This window comes from Emys orbicularis, chromosome 9 (genome assembly GCF_028017835.1).
Source record: "Emys orbicularis isolate rEmyOrb1 chromosome 9, rEmyOrb1.hap1, whole genome shotgun sequence".
NCBI classification, from domain to species: domain Eukaryota; kingdom Metazoa; phylum Chordata; order Testudines; family Emydidae; genus Emys; species Emys orbicularis.
Window position 1 is genome coordinate 107,582,084 of NC_088691.1, and position 13,981 is coordinate 107,596,064.

General features: G+C 42.5%; 1 protein-coding gene across 3 annotated transcripts in view; it reads left to right on the forward strand.

Annotated features, from left to right (window-relative positions):
- Positions 1-13,981, forward strand: part of DLG1 (discs large MAGUK scaffold protein 1) — a 390,639-nt gene that overhangs the window by 293,488 nt on the left and 83,170 nt on the right. The window lies entirely within an intron of this gene.

Sequence of the window (13,981 nt, forward strand, 5' to 3'; positions counted from 1 at the left end):
ATGACAATATAGTCTCCTGTGGGTCTCATTTACTTTTGTCTCATTTCCATTGTTGTTGGGTTTAGTGTGCGGTGTTGGGTGGTGTTGGTGGCCTGTGATATACAGCTCAAACTAGATCTAGTGGTCACTAGGCATTAATCTCTATGAAGTCCCCCCATGATCTCACAGCTATTTTTTCTACACATCATAGGTAGGTACATAAAGAGATGGTCATCCTCGTCCCTAGGGTGATTTGGTGGTCTGTAGCAGACACCAGCTAAAACCCCTTCTTGTGCTTTATCCATTAGGACACTGATCCAAAAGCATTCAAGAAGATTTTCTTCTATCAATGACGCAGAAACTCTTAATGCTATTTTTGATATAGAGTGCCACTCCCACTCTCCTTTTGCCCACTCAGTCCTTCCTAAATATAGGTTATAACCACTGATTTTAACATTCCAATCATGCATCATCCCACCAGGTTCCAGTAAGACCAACTAGATCAAATTTATACTCATAAATGCAATTCCAGATCCTCTTGTTTCCTAGGCTCCTAGCACTAGTGTATAAGCAACTCAAGAATTCTTCTCTTCATGTCCTTTGGTTCCTTGATGAATTTTATTCATGATTCTGTACTAAGTGAGTGTTCATATCTTCCCTGTTTTTACCCTCCTGTTTTTTTTATTAGTTTCACACCCTCCTGACTCTTCTAGCTGGCCTCTCCTGAGGAGATCAGTTCCCCTTCTGCTGAGGTGGAGCACTGTGGAGGCCATCCAAATTATACAGACCCCTTACCCCATAAAAGGTGGAGCAATGTTCCACAAAGCCAAAACTCTACATTCTATACCACTTACTTAGCCAGCAGTTCACTTCCAGAATCTTCTGCTTTTTGTCTTCCTTCACTTGTGGAACAGGAAGGCTCTCAAAGAAGATTGGTTGGACATTTTTCTTCTTCAGCACGCATCCAAGTCCCTGAAGTCATCTATTATCTGTGAGATATCCTGCGATGCAGTGTCATTAGTGCTGATATGAATCATCAGTAAGTCTACGTTTTAGTCACGGGTATTTTTTAGTAAAAGTCACGGACAGGTCACGGGCAGTAAACAAAAATTCACAGCCCATGACCTGTCCATGACTTCTTCTATATACCCCTGACTAAATCGGGGGAGTGGGGGCAGCCCGGGGGCACCGCAGGTGCTCAGAGGGAGGGGCGCCGCATGGGTTCAGGAAGGCAGTGGCGTAAGGCCCGGGACTCCCGCTGGTGCGGAGGGGGGTTGGCGGGGCCAGCAGGCTCCCTACCTGACTCCGCGTCTCTCTGGAAGTGGCGACATCTCCCTCACTCAGCTCCTAGGCGGAGGCGTGGCCAGGCAGCTCTGCATGCTGCCTCCACCCAGAGCGCCGGCTTCACAGCTCCCATTGGCCAGGAACCACGGCCAATGGGAACTGCAGGGGCAGTGCCTGCAGGCGGGAGGTAGTGCGCAGAGCTGCCTGGCCATGCCTCCGCACTTCCGGGGAGCCCCCCAGGTAAGTGCTGTCCAGAGCCTGCCTCACCCTGTCCCGTGCCCCAACCCCCTGTCCCTTCCCACACCCAAACTCTGCTGCTGCTGGGGCGGGGTAGGCGGTGGCCCGAGACTGCCCCAGCAGCAGCTGGTGTGACAGGGGCTGCCTGAGCTGGCCCCGGGCCAGGCGCACCAGCCACTGCAGAAGTCACAGAGATCACAAAAAGTCATGGAATTCGTGACTTCCGTGACAAACTCACAGCCTTAACCATCACCAATGGATCCTTCCCCATCCACTTCACAAGCTGTCTAGTCTTAGACTGACATCTTGGCTCCGGGAAGGCCACACACCATTTTATTATTGTCTGCCTATCCCTGTTGATACTAAAACCTGCAAAAAAGTAGGATATGGTCCCGTCTTGCAAAACACGTGTGATTTAGTCACACCCGCATGCAAAAGTAAGATGATTCTGTTAAAGCATTACCAGTTTTCACATGAATGCTCAAAAGCACCTTCTCACTGAGGCTTCTTTCCCCACTTTCTGTACCCAGTTGCTTCGGAGTACTGCTGTTCCTGAAAATGCTACAAGAATTATTTAAATGGGCAAAACTGGCTTTTTCATTCTACTAGACCATTTTGGCTGAAATGTTCCAAAAACTCACCTTCATGCAAGGACTAAGCCCTGAAAATTAAGCCAGATAGATTAAAGTTCTGAGTAACTAAAAACAGGATGAAGATGGAAATGCAGAGACCACATATTAACTAGAGTTGTTGCTACTGTTCCTACTAAATACATGTGCATAATATAGCTATTACTATTAGTGAGTTATTGCATGTGCTTTTTGGATAAGGCCCAAAGGCCCCAAGTCTAAACAGAGCTATTGCCCAAAGTAAGAATGTAGTAATACTCCAATAGTGAAAGAACTGTCATCGGGTACCTATTACATAGTAGTTAAGAGTGTTCATATAAAAGTGTTTTTCTGTTTGCAGTTCTGCTGAACAAGTCGACCTCATTTCTAAAAGAGAAATAAGACTGTTAAGTGATCTGATTAGTTGAGCATTCTTAGGTGCTTGATGGATCAGTGTGTGATTAAGAGAAGATGGATCAAAGTGCTAGAGAGGAGATTGTTAGGTGGTGTATTGTAAAACTGCATTTAAAATTGCGTTAGTCACATAGCTGGACAACATTTATCTCTTGGATTTTTTCTCTCTCTGTATTAGGTGCAAAATGTATTCAGAGTCCAGTTTAAATGTTTAGTCCAAATCACTGATGGATTCAATTCACAATGTTGCTGGTGAAGACAGATATTCTGGGTTTTTTTCTGCAGTATTAGATAAAAATATCACATACTAGCCAGAAGGGTATCTGTACTCTATTCTAAAGTCTGCATTGTGGTGAGCAATGTTTGAGAGAAGATGTACATCTGCTAAATCTGTGCTATATTTTATGATCATTTTAAAATAATTAACTTTATATGTTTCATGCCTACATTACCTTGCCAAATGCTTCATGAAGTGGAAGGGTTATTATTATTGGGCATTATATTTTATAGGGCATTAGCTCGATTCTGTCGGATTTTACCGAGTTTGTGTGTACGCATGTGCTCATTTAAAAAAAAATACTATTGCCTTTGAAATTTGGTCCAGGCATTGTCTTATGTATGTAGTTAAATGAAACAACTGAATCCTATTCTCTGGAAATTAGTATTTAATTCATATGTGAATTTCCTACAATGGTTTCATGTGCAGATGCTCTGAAAAATCTTGCATACACTCCTTAAGACTCTAATCAAAGCAGCACAAAGCCAATAGCACTTTAGCGAAATTAAGGAGATCCAAGTATTTGTTGTACATAAAATGATTTAACTTCACTCACTTTAGGTTATGAAATTGTTAATTCTTAACTATTAAAACTAGATGGAAAGACTGACGTGTTCACTAACTGAAACACATTCTCTAAAATGTTGCAGTTTACACTGCTCGTAGGTACGCAATTTGCAGTTGTTTTCCTGTTTATTATACCTGCTTCTGTTAATTTTTGAGTAATCCAGATTAGTCAATTAGTGAGACAGATTCGAAAGGTACTTCAAGAATAGAGAGAGGGTTCTGTTAAAAATAGTCCTGCCAGACAAAGGTATAAGGCGGCTTACTATGTTTTAACCTTTTTGAATGTCACTTTCTACAGTATTTTTTTAATTTGTTAGTCTCCTTATTTTTAAATACATTTTGGCCTTTAACAAAGTGTAAATGCAGTTATGGAAAAGTGTAGTAAACAAAGGTGTCACAGATGGTATTGTTCATTTTAGCAGTGAACAGGTATCTCTTCTCAGTTTGAAACTGAAGGGTGCTATAGAAACACTTCCTGAGAAAATGCAAATGTCATCCTCATAATCTGTTCCGAACCTAGTGGCCCAGCCTTTCTAATCACTCATTGTAACCTCAGTAGGTGCAGTGTGCAGCTTTCATGCATGCTAACAAGTCTCCTGTGTATGTGGAATCTATAGTTGTCTCTTATGTTAATTTGATGTGTTAATATAGAAGCACTATGTATCCATGCAAATAAATTAATTGCTCCTAGAAAATCACAGTAAAACTTTGTATGCTTTTGAACTGATCCACAAATATTTTAAAAAGTTACATCTGTCTGGGTAGTTATAAAATATCTACTGTGGTATCTAGATACTGTGTAGATTAAAGGCTGTATTCATACATACTAGTTCTTAATTAGCAAATATTATCTAAGAATATTAAAGTAGGAGTTATTTATTTTTATGAAAATACACCTCCCTAAGCAACCCTAAGTTGCCTATATAAACAGTTTACAAAAATATATTTGTATCCTACGTAGGACCAAAACCCACATTAAAAACCTTCCTGACACTAAACTAAAATTTGTAAACAACAAAAGTTGTAAAAAATAATTAGTAGTGAAAGTAGGTTTCAGTGAAGTACAGTAAAAGCTCCAAACCAATGACTTACTTTACAAAAATTATACACCTTTGAACAAAAAACAAACTTTAGAATATCTGGAAAAGAACACTGAAGTGATCCATTTTACCATATAATCCTTTACCACTCGCTCTCACCTAACCCAATTTACACTTCCATGCAAACTTAACAGTGCCCCCTAAAATTTGTAAAATATATACAACAATGAAAATGGATAACTAGTAAGAGATTATTGGAAATGGATCTCTTGGAGATAAGATTTTATAATTACCTAATAATTTATTTTGACTTTTGCATAAACGTTTATATTTTGATTGGTGAGGTGGGATGCTCAACTTTTTAAAAACATTTTTAATGATGAATTATCCTCTCCCTCCCCGCCCCATCAATCCAAATAAACATCAGAAGTTTAAATCTGTTTGGCGTATAAGATTCACAGCAAGGGATCCCTGTTCTGACAGATCTAATGATGTCCATTAAAGTGGGGTTCTCCCCTGGAAGGGGAGAAGGAAAAAGAGGGGGGGGGGGGAGGCTCTTATCTATATCAGAAAATTTTCAGCTCTCAGGGCTTAGTATGAATAAGAATCTCTACTTCTTCATGTCCGCCTGCTCCCAGTTCCCTGCATACCCTTCCATGCCTCCCCCATCATCTGCACTACCCTCCATGCTCCCAATCCCTTGCAGGTCCTTCATCCCTCATTATCTCCCAGACTGATGCACCTGCCTGTCAGAATCCCCTTTCCAGGATGAATTAATTGGCAACTTGTCTCTTCTCCCCAGTCAATGTTTCTCACAGTCCACTGCCCCTTCACCATGTACCTCTACATTTCCCCATCTGTTCCTCCTTGCACACTCCACATCCACCTCTGAAATCAGTAGTAGGTCATTGTATAAACATTTTAAACCTTGCTCAGTATATGGTTGGAATGAGACCTGTACACATGTGACAGAGGCCATAACCCCAGGTAACAGAAAAAACAAGAGAAAAAAGAAACATACTGCATCTAGCCACTTGAAAGTTTGCACTCTGCCACACATAGGATTTCTCCACCTCAGTCTAATGTCCTGGGGCTTTGTTTTCAATGCAATAGTAGCTGACATTTAAAGTTCTTATTTCAGTGGTTACAGACATGTATTCCACTCAGGTGTGCATGCACCCAGTGCACCAAAGCCAGAGAACTTTGCCTAGTAGTGGATGATCTGCTCCTGATGGCAGACAACCCCGAGAGTCTCCAGCAAATGCTTGACATCACCATCCAGGCTGCCAACTGGATGGAAATCTGTTTCAGTGCCAGGAAGCATACATCCTTGCATATCGATGGCAGTAGAAGGGATTCGGTCCAGGCAACACCGTTTCAGATCCAGGGTGAACCTTCCTTGAGGACGGGCAAGCTTACCAACATCTTGGCACGTCAACGGGTTTTCACGTCCAGCAGACACCTGAGAATACCACCGCGGAGATCCTACAAGATGTGGCCAGTATTGACTCCTTCCTACTGGCACCATGGCAGAAGATCAACGCCTTGAACACCTTCCTGATCCCCCGTATCTCATTCATCCTGAGGGGATCTGCCGTGGCGAAGGTACCTCTGAACAAGGCAGACAACACCATCCGGCAGCTGGTAAAGAAACGGATGTTTCTTCCCCAGAGGGCCAGCAATGAACTGGTGTACATCTCGCACAGGCAAGGTGGCGCCAATGTCCTTCGAATGGGTGATCTGTGCGACATTGCTGTGATCACACACCTTCTGCCTTCTGACGTGCCCGGACACCACGGTGAGGAACATCACAGAGAGTGCTCTGCAGGATGCAGTAAAGAAGCGAATCGCCAGGACCACCTCCAACCAAGATGTCACCACCTACCTGAGTGGCTCACTGGAAGGTGAATTTGGAAGAGACGGGGAGACTTCACTTCGCTCTACTCGTGCCCGCAATGCTACGCGATGACTGGAGAAGCGTATCATAGAAGATTAGGGTTGTAAGAGACCTCAGGAGGTCATCTAGTCCAACCCCTGCTCAAAGCAGGACCAACACCAACTAAATCATCCCAGCCAGGGCTTTGTCAAGCCGGGCCTTAAAAACCTCTAAGGATGGAGATTCCACCACCTCCCTAGGTAACCCATTCCAGTGCTTCACCACCCTCCTAGTGAAATACTGTTTCCTAATATCCAACCTAGACCTCCCCCACTGCAACTTGAGACCGTTGCTCCTTGTTCTGTCATCTGCCACCACTGAGAACAACCGAGCGCCATCCTCTTTGGAACCCCCCTTCAGGTATTTGAAGGCTGCTATCAAATCCCCCCTCACTCTTCTCTTCTGCAGACTAAACAAGCCCAGTTCCCTCAGCCTCTCCTCATAAGTCATGTGCTTGTTGCCCTCTGCTGGACTCTTTCCAATTTGTCCACATCCCTTCTGTAGTGGGGGGAACAAAACTGTCAGCCCAGCGCCAACTGGACTTTTAATGGCTGGGGTAGCCCAACCAGGCAGACTATACCCTTAGGGCGTGCAGCAGAGCTAGGAGGCGAACGATAATTCTGTTTAAGGAGAATTTCAAAATCTGCAGGCAATGCTCCTACTAATACAGCCCAATATGCCGTTGGCCTTCTTGGCAACAAGGGCACACTGCTGACTTATATCCAGCTTCTCGTCCACTGTAACCCCTAGGTCCTTTTCTGCAGAACTGCTGCCTAGCCATTCGGTCCCTAGTCTGTAGCAGTGCATGGGATTCTTCCGTCCTAAGTGCAGGACTCTGCACTTGTCCTTGTTGAACTTCATCAGATTTCTTTTGGCCTAATCCTCTAATTTGTCTCGGTCCCTCTGTATCCTATTCCTACCCTCCAGCGTATCTACCACTCCTCCAAGTTTAGTGTCATCTGCAAGCTTGCTGAGGGTGCAGTCCATGCCATCCTCCAGATCATTAATGAAGATACTGAACAAAACTGGCCCCAGGACTGACCCTTGGGGCACTCCGCTTGATACCAGCTGCCAACTAGACATGGAGCCATTGATTACTACCCGTTGAGCCCAACGATCTAGCCAGCTTTCTATCCACCTTATAGTCCATTCATCCAGCCCATACTACTTTAACTTGCTGGCAAAAATAGTGTGGGAGACCGTATCAAAAGCTTTGCTAAAGTCAAGGAATGACACATCCAGTGCGATCCCCTCATCCACAGAGCCAGTTATCTCATTATAGAAGGCAATTAGGTTAGTCAGGCATGACTTGCCCTTGGTGAATCCATGCTGACTGTTCCTGATCACTTTCCTCTCCTCTAAGTGCTTCAGAATTGATTCCTTGAGGACCTGCTCCATGATTTTTCCAGGGACTGAGGTGAGGCTGACTGGCCTTTAGTTCCTTGGATCCTCCTCCTTCCTTTTTTAAAGATGGGCACTACATTAGCCTTTTCCCAGTCATCCGGGACTTCCCCCGATCGCCATGAGTTTTCAAAGATAATGGCCAATGGCTCTGCAATCACATCCGCCAACTCCTTTAGCACCCTCGGAGTCAGCGCATCCAGCCCCATGGACTTGTGCTCGTCCAGCTTTTCTAAATAGTCCTGAACCACTTCTTTCTCCACAGAGGGCTGGTCACCTCCTCCCCATGCTGTGTTGCCCAGTGCAGTAGCTGACCTTGTTCGTGAAGACAGAGGCAAAAAAAGCATTGAGAACATTCGCTTTTTCCACATCCTCTGTCACTAGGTTGCCTCCCTCATTCAGTAAGGGGCCCACACTTTCCTTGACTTTCTTCTTGTTGCTAACATACCTGAAGAAACCCTTCTTGTTACTCTTAACATCTCTTGCTAACTGCAACTCCAAGTGTGATTTGGCCTTCCTGATTTCACTCCTGCATGCCTGAGCAATATTTTTATACTCCTCCTTGGTCATTTGTCCAATCTTCCACTTCTTATAAGCTTCTTTTTTGTGTTTAAGATCAGCAGGGATTTCACGGTTAAGCCAAGCTGGTCGCCTGCCATATTTACTATTCTTTCTACACATCGGGATGGTTTTTTCCTGCAACCTCAATAAGGATTCTTTAAAATACAGCAAACTCTCCTGGACTCCTTTCCCTCTCATGTTATTCTCCCAGAGGATCCCGCCCATCAGTTCCCTGAGGGCGTCAAAGTCTGCTTTTCTGAAGTCCAGGGTCTGTATTCTGATGCTCTCCTTTATTCCTTGTGTCAGGATCCTGAACTCGACTATCTCATGGTCACTGCCTCCCAGGTTCCCATCCACTTTTGATTCCCCTACTAATTCTTCCCTGTTTGTGAGCAGTAGGTCAAGAAAAAGCTCTGCCCCTAGTTGGTTCCTCCAGCACTTGCACCAGGAAATTGTCCCCTTCACCTCCCAAAAACTTCATGGATTGTTTGTGCACTGCTGTATTGCTCTCCCAGCAGATATCGGGGTGATTGAAGTGCCCCATGAAAACCAGGGCCTGTGATCTAGTAACTTCTGTTAGTTGCCGGAAGAAAGCCTCGTCCACATCATCCCCCTGGTCTGGTGGTCTATAGCAGACTCCCACCACGACATCACCCTTGTTGCTCACACTTCTAAACTTAATCCAGAGACTCTCAGGTTTTTCTCCACTTTCATATTGGAGCTCTGAGCAGTTATACTGCTCTCTTACATACAGTGCAACTCCCCCACCTTTTCTGCCCTGCCTGTCCTTCCTGAACAGTTTATATCCATCCATGACAGTACTCCAGTCATGTGAGTTATCCCAAGTCTCTGTTATTCCAGTCACATCATAATTCCTTGACTGTGCCAGGACTTCCAGTTCTCCCTGCTTGTTTCCCAGGCTTCTTGCATTTGTGTATAGGCACTTAAGATAACTCGCTAATCGTCCTGCTTTCTCAGTATGAGGCAGGAGTCCTCCCCTCTTGTGCTCTCCTGCTCGTGCTTCCTCCCGGTATCCCATTTCCCCACTTACCTCAGGGCTTTGGTCTCCTTCCCCCAGTGAACCTAGTTTAAAGCCCTCCTCACTAGGTTAGCTAGCCTGCTTGCGAAGATGCTCTTCCCTCTCTTTGTTAGGTGGAACCCGTCTCTGCCTAGCACTCCTTCTTCTTGGAGCATCATCCCAGGTCAAAGAATCCAAAGCCTTCTCTCCGACACCACCTGCGTAACCATTCATTGACTTCCACGATTCGACGGTCTCTACCCGGGCCTTTTCCTTCCACAGGGAGGATGGACAAGAACATCACTTGTGCCTCAAACTCCTTTATCCTTCTTCCAGAACCACGTAGTCTGCAGTGATCTGCTCAAGGTCATTCTTGGCAGTATTATTGGTGCCCATGTGGAGAAGCAGGAAGGGGTAGCGATCTGAGGGCTTGATGAGTCTCAGTAGTCTCTCCATCACATCGTGAATCCTAGCTCCTGGCAAGCAGCACACTTCTCAGTTTTCCCGGTCGGGACGGCAGATAGATGACTCAGTCCCCCTGAGGAGGGAGTCCCCGACCACCACCACCTGCCTCCTTCTCTTGGGAGTGGTGGTCGTGGAACCCTCATCCCTAGGACAGTGCATATCATGCCTTCCAATCGGTGGAGTCTCCTTCTTCTCCCTTCCCTCAGATGTATCATCTAGTCCACTCTCCGCATTAGTACCTGTGGAGAGAACATGAAAACGGTTGCTCACCTGTATCTGCATTGCTGGTACATGAACACTCCTCTTTCTTCTTCTGGAGGTCATATGCTGCCAAACTTCTTCACCGTCCTTCTGTCCCCGCTGCGCAGCCTGCTCTGATTCTTCAGAATGTTGTGCCCGTAGAAGCATATCCTGACGTCTGTCCAGGAAATCTTCATTTTCTCTTATGCAACGCAGGGTTGATACTTGTTTCTCTAGACCTTGAACCTTTTCTTCTAATATGGAGACCAGCTTGCACTTTGTACAGACAAATTCGCTTCTGTCCTGTGGGAGAAAGACAAATATGGCACATTCTGTGCTTTGTTCCAGGTGAGCCTTGAGTGGGCCTGACTGTTATAAAAAGGCAGTCAGCTGCGAACCAGCTGAGTGGCGAACAGCAGAGAAGCTAACAGAGGGAGTTTGACTGGGAGTTCGCCTGGGGAGAGCCCACTGAGGCTTTCATCTTGCAGTCTTCTCTGAGTAGTTACTGCAACAGCTGAGGAAACTCTTAGAAGGAAGGTAATATGGATGGTGAGCGATCAGCTGTTGTGACCTGCCACGGATGTGTCATGTTTGTCTTTCTCCCACACTTCCTCTCTTCTCTCCTCTTCCCTCCCTCTGGTGCGGGCTTGGGTGGTACTGCACCTGACCATACACTGTCAGGGCCCCCCGCAGCTGATGCCTCCCTACCCACCCAAAGGTATGCGATTAACAGGCATTCATTGTGATTAATTGACAGCCCTACTTATCATACAACAGTAAATGTATATCAGATGTCATGTATGTTTCTATTGCTGTTTGTGCTGTGTCAGTGTATTTTTGGAAGTCATTTAGCTAAATCAAGTATCAGAGGGGTAGCCGTGTTAGTCTGGATCTGTAAAAGCAGCAAAGAGTCCTGTGGCACCTTATAGACTAACAGACGTATTGGAGCATGAGCTTTCGTGGGTGAATACCCACTTCATCAGATGCATGCATGTATTCACCCATGAAAGCTCATGCTCCAATACGTCTGTTAGTCTATAAGGTGCCACAGGACTCTTTGCTGCTTTAGCTAAATCAAATTATTTTCATTCCTCCTCATGCATTATTGATGTGGCAGGGGATTCATTATCTGACTTAATAGTAGAGTATACTTCTCTTATGGATTTTTGTGGATTCATAGTCATAAGAGCATTATAAAAGCCTATGTAGAATAGAATTATTCCCATTTTACAGATGGGGGACTGAGGCACAGGATGACTACATGACTTGCCCAAGGTCATACAGGAAGTCTGTGGTAGGACAGGAAGTTAAACCCATGTCTCACTAGTCCTAGACTAATGTCCTAATCCCAGGACTATACTTGCTCTCAAAAACTCACTGATTTCTCTTTGGCAGTTCTTTCTCTTATAAACTACAAAACAAATCCAATTTAGCAAAGACAAACTCAAGTGAAAAAATTGTTTATAAGTTAAGAGACTATATGCTGCAAAATCAATAGGGAGAATTTATTATAAGCAGTGTTGATATTGATAGAAACAAACTATCCAAGACACTTAAACCCATTATTTGTAAAGATGTTTTGTGTCTATGACTCCTCATGTTTAAGATGGTGATTTAACACCAAATGAATTTTAGTTTGTTATGTATCTATCTTTCTCCTCTTATAAAAGGAGACTATAATTTTATTGAATTATTAATATTTTTATTAATTATGCCTAAAGGCTCTAATTTAGATTGAGACCTCATTGTGCATATAAGAGAGAGTCCCAAAGAGCTTTCATTCTAAATAGACAGGACACAAAGTGTGATGGGGGAGAGGTACATGGAAGGAAGAGATTTGCACAGGATCGCACAATACATCAGTAGCTAGCTGGGAATAGAACCCAGCTGTCATGAATTGCAGTCCAATGTCCTTTCCACTACACAATGCTGCTTCCGTAATGTTTAATTCCCCCTCCCCAATATTTTGAACTTTATTACTTTGAACATGGACAGCATTACAGGAATAATTGCTGTTTATAGGATTTTGTTCATCTTATTGCAGAACTACTTCTGCATCTGAATTAGGGTTGGTGAACTATTCAAATCTGTACCTGATCCATACCATTTTAAAAAAAACTACTGACCACTTCTGAGGATCATCAGAATACTTTAGGAAACCATTGTCTGATATCATTATTGTTGTATGCAGTGTTGTAGCCATGTTGATCCCAGGACATTAGAGAGACAAGGTGGGTGAGGTGTAACAGAAGTTGGTTCAATAAGATATTACCTCACCCACCTTGTCTTTCTGATATCATTAAGGTTAGCATGTTGGTTGATTAGACTAATAGAAAGCTATTTCCTACTTTGGCTAACAAGGTCAATGTGCTACAGAAAAAGCCTACTTCATTGAATTTTCTCTTGTAAAATATTCCATGTTGCCTGTTTATAGATTTTGAAGTGATTTTTCTCCTGTCTATAGTTACACTTGGTTATTCATGACTGTATTTTTGTAAAGATGAATGTTACGAAAAAATTCTGTAGAATTTTAATGAGATCACTAACATAGTGTTTAATGTGATTGTTGAAGAAACATTATGTTGTGGGGGGGGGAGAAAAGCTTATGATTTCTACATTGGGGAAGAGCTATTTATTATTATTATTATTTCCCAGGGCAAATTTGATTTCCATTGTGATGAGGGAGGAGAGAGGAGGGGAGAAGTAAAAAAAAAAAAAAAAAATTCAGCTCAGTGACTGTGCCAGCAACATACCATAGCTCTCCCACTGTAGATTTGACTTAATCTTAAGTCACGTGGTGTTTTAGGCAAGGTGGACAGTGTTGCTGTGGAACGTTTCTTTTTATCAGAAAGGTTTTAGAAGTGATCTGCAGATACTGAAGTCCAAACTAGTCAACTGAAAGAAAAATTACCTTGTATTTGACTGGACATTTCATGCTGATAATATGTAAGTACAGCACTTCAGAAGATGTTGATAGTGAAAAGGATCCTATTATTTTACTGTCTCTATTTGTAGGTAAAATCAAGTGCATTTAGCACAGTTATATTAACACACACAGTCCTGCTTAAGAACACAATCCGTTTATAGTAGGATTAGCATTGTGCATAATTATGTAAATAGAGTTGTTTCTAATACAGATTACAAGTGAATCAAGAATTTGTAGCAAAATTCCTAGATAGTTTTTTTCTTGTCTTTTACATTATTCTTTTCCCTCTTAAACATTACTTTAGGAAATTTGTTCTATATATTGCTCACTTCTACTGCTGAATGCTTTATTTGATTCGGAACACAATAACTCCATATAATACCTATCCAGTGCTATTTTCATTTAAGAGCTACCATTTATTTAAGTAGTGACTTCATGTTACTAAGACAGACCTTTTATTAGGTTGAAAAGATCATCTTTTGTTCAATAGTCTTTTAAACACAATAATAATATAATGTGAGGTTTTCTTTTGGTTGTGGGGTAAAGTTTATCTGGATTAATTAAACTTTTCTTTTTTTGTTTATGCAAAAAGTGATTTTTGTATTTAATATAGTTAATTGATTTGTTTTGTTTTAAATAAAAACACTTATCTTTACAGCAAAATTCCACAGGCATTACAGTGAATTACTATGCATTGAAACCACCCATGTAATCTTTATGTAAACTGAATATTTAGATGTATTTGTTTTTTTTTCCTGAATTCTAGAATCCAAATTCTGGTAAACTGATGAAATCACAATTCGTTAGAAAAGCATAAATATTTTTCTTATTGAAAAGAATTTTTCATTATTTCTTTTTATGTTTTAAAGAACGCCTATTAATGCAAACATGTGTAACATATAATTTTAATAGCACAAAACTACTAGTAGTTAAAATAGCATTTTAGTTATTTTATTTAAAGAGGTTTATTTATATTTTAAAAATTGATAAAAATAAATCTTTGTTTTATCAAGCTCTCAACATCTTAC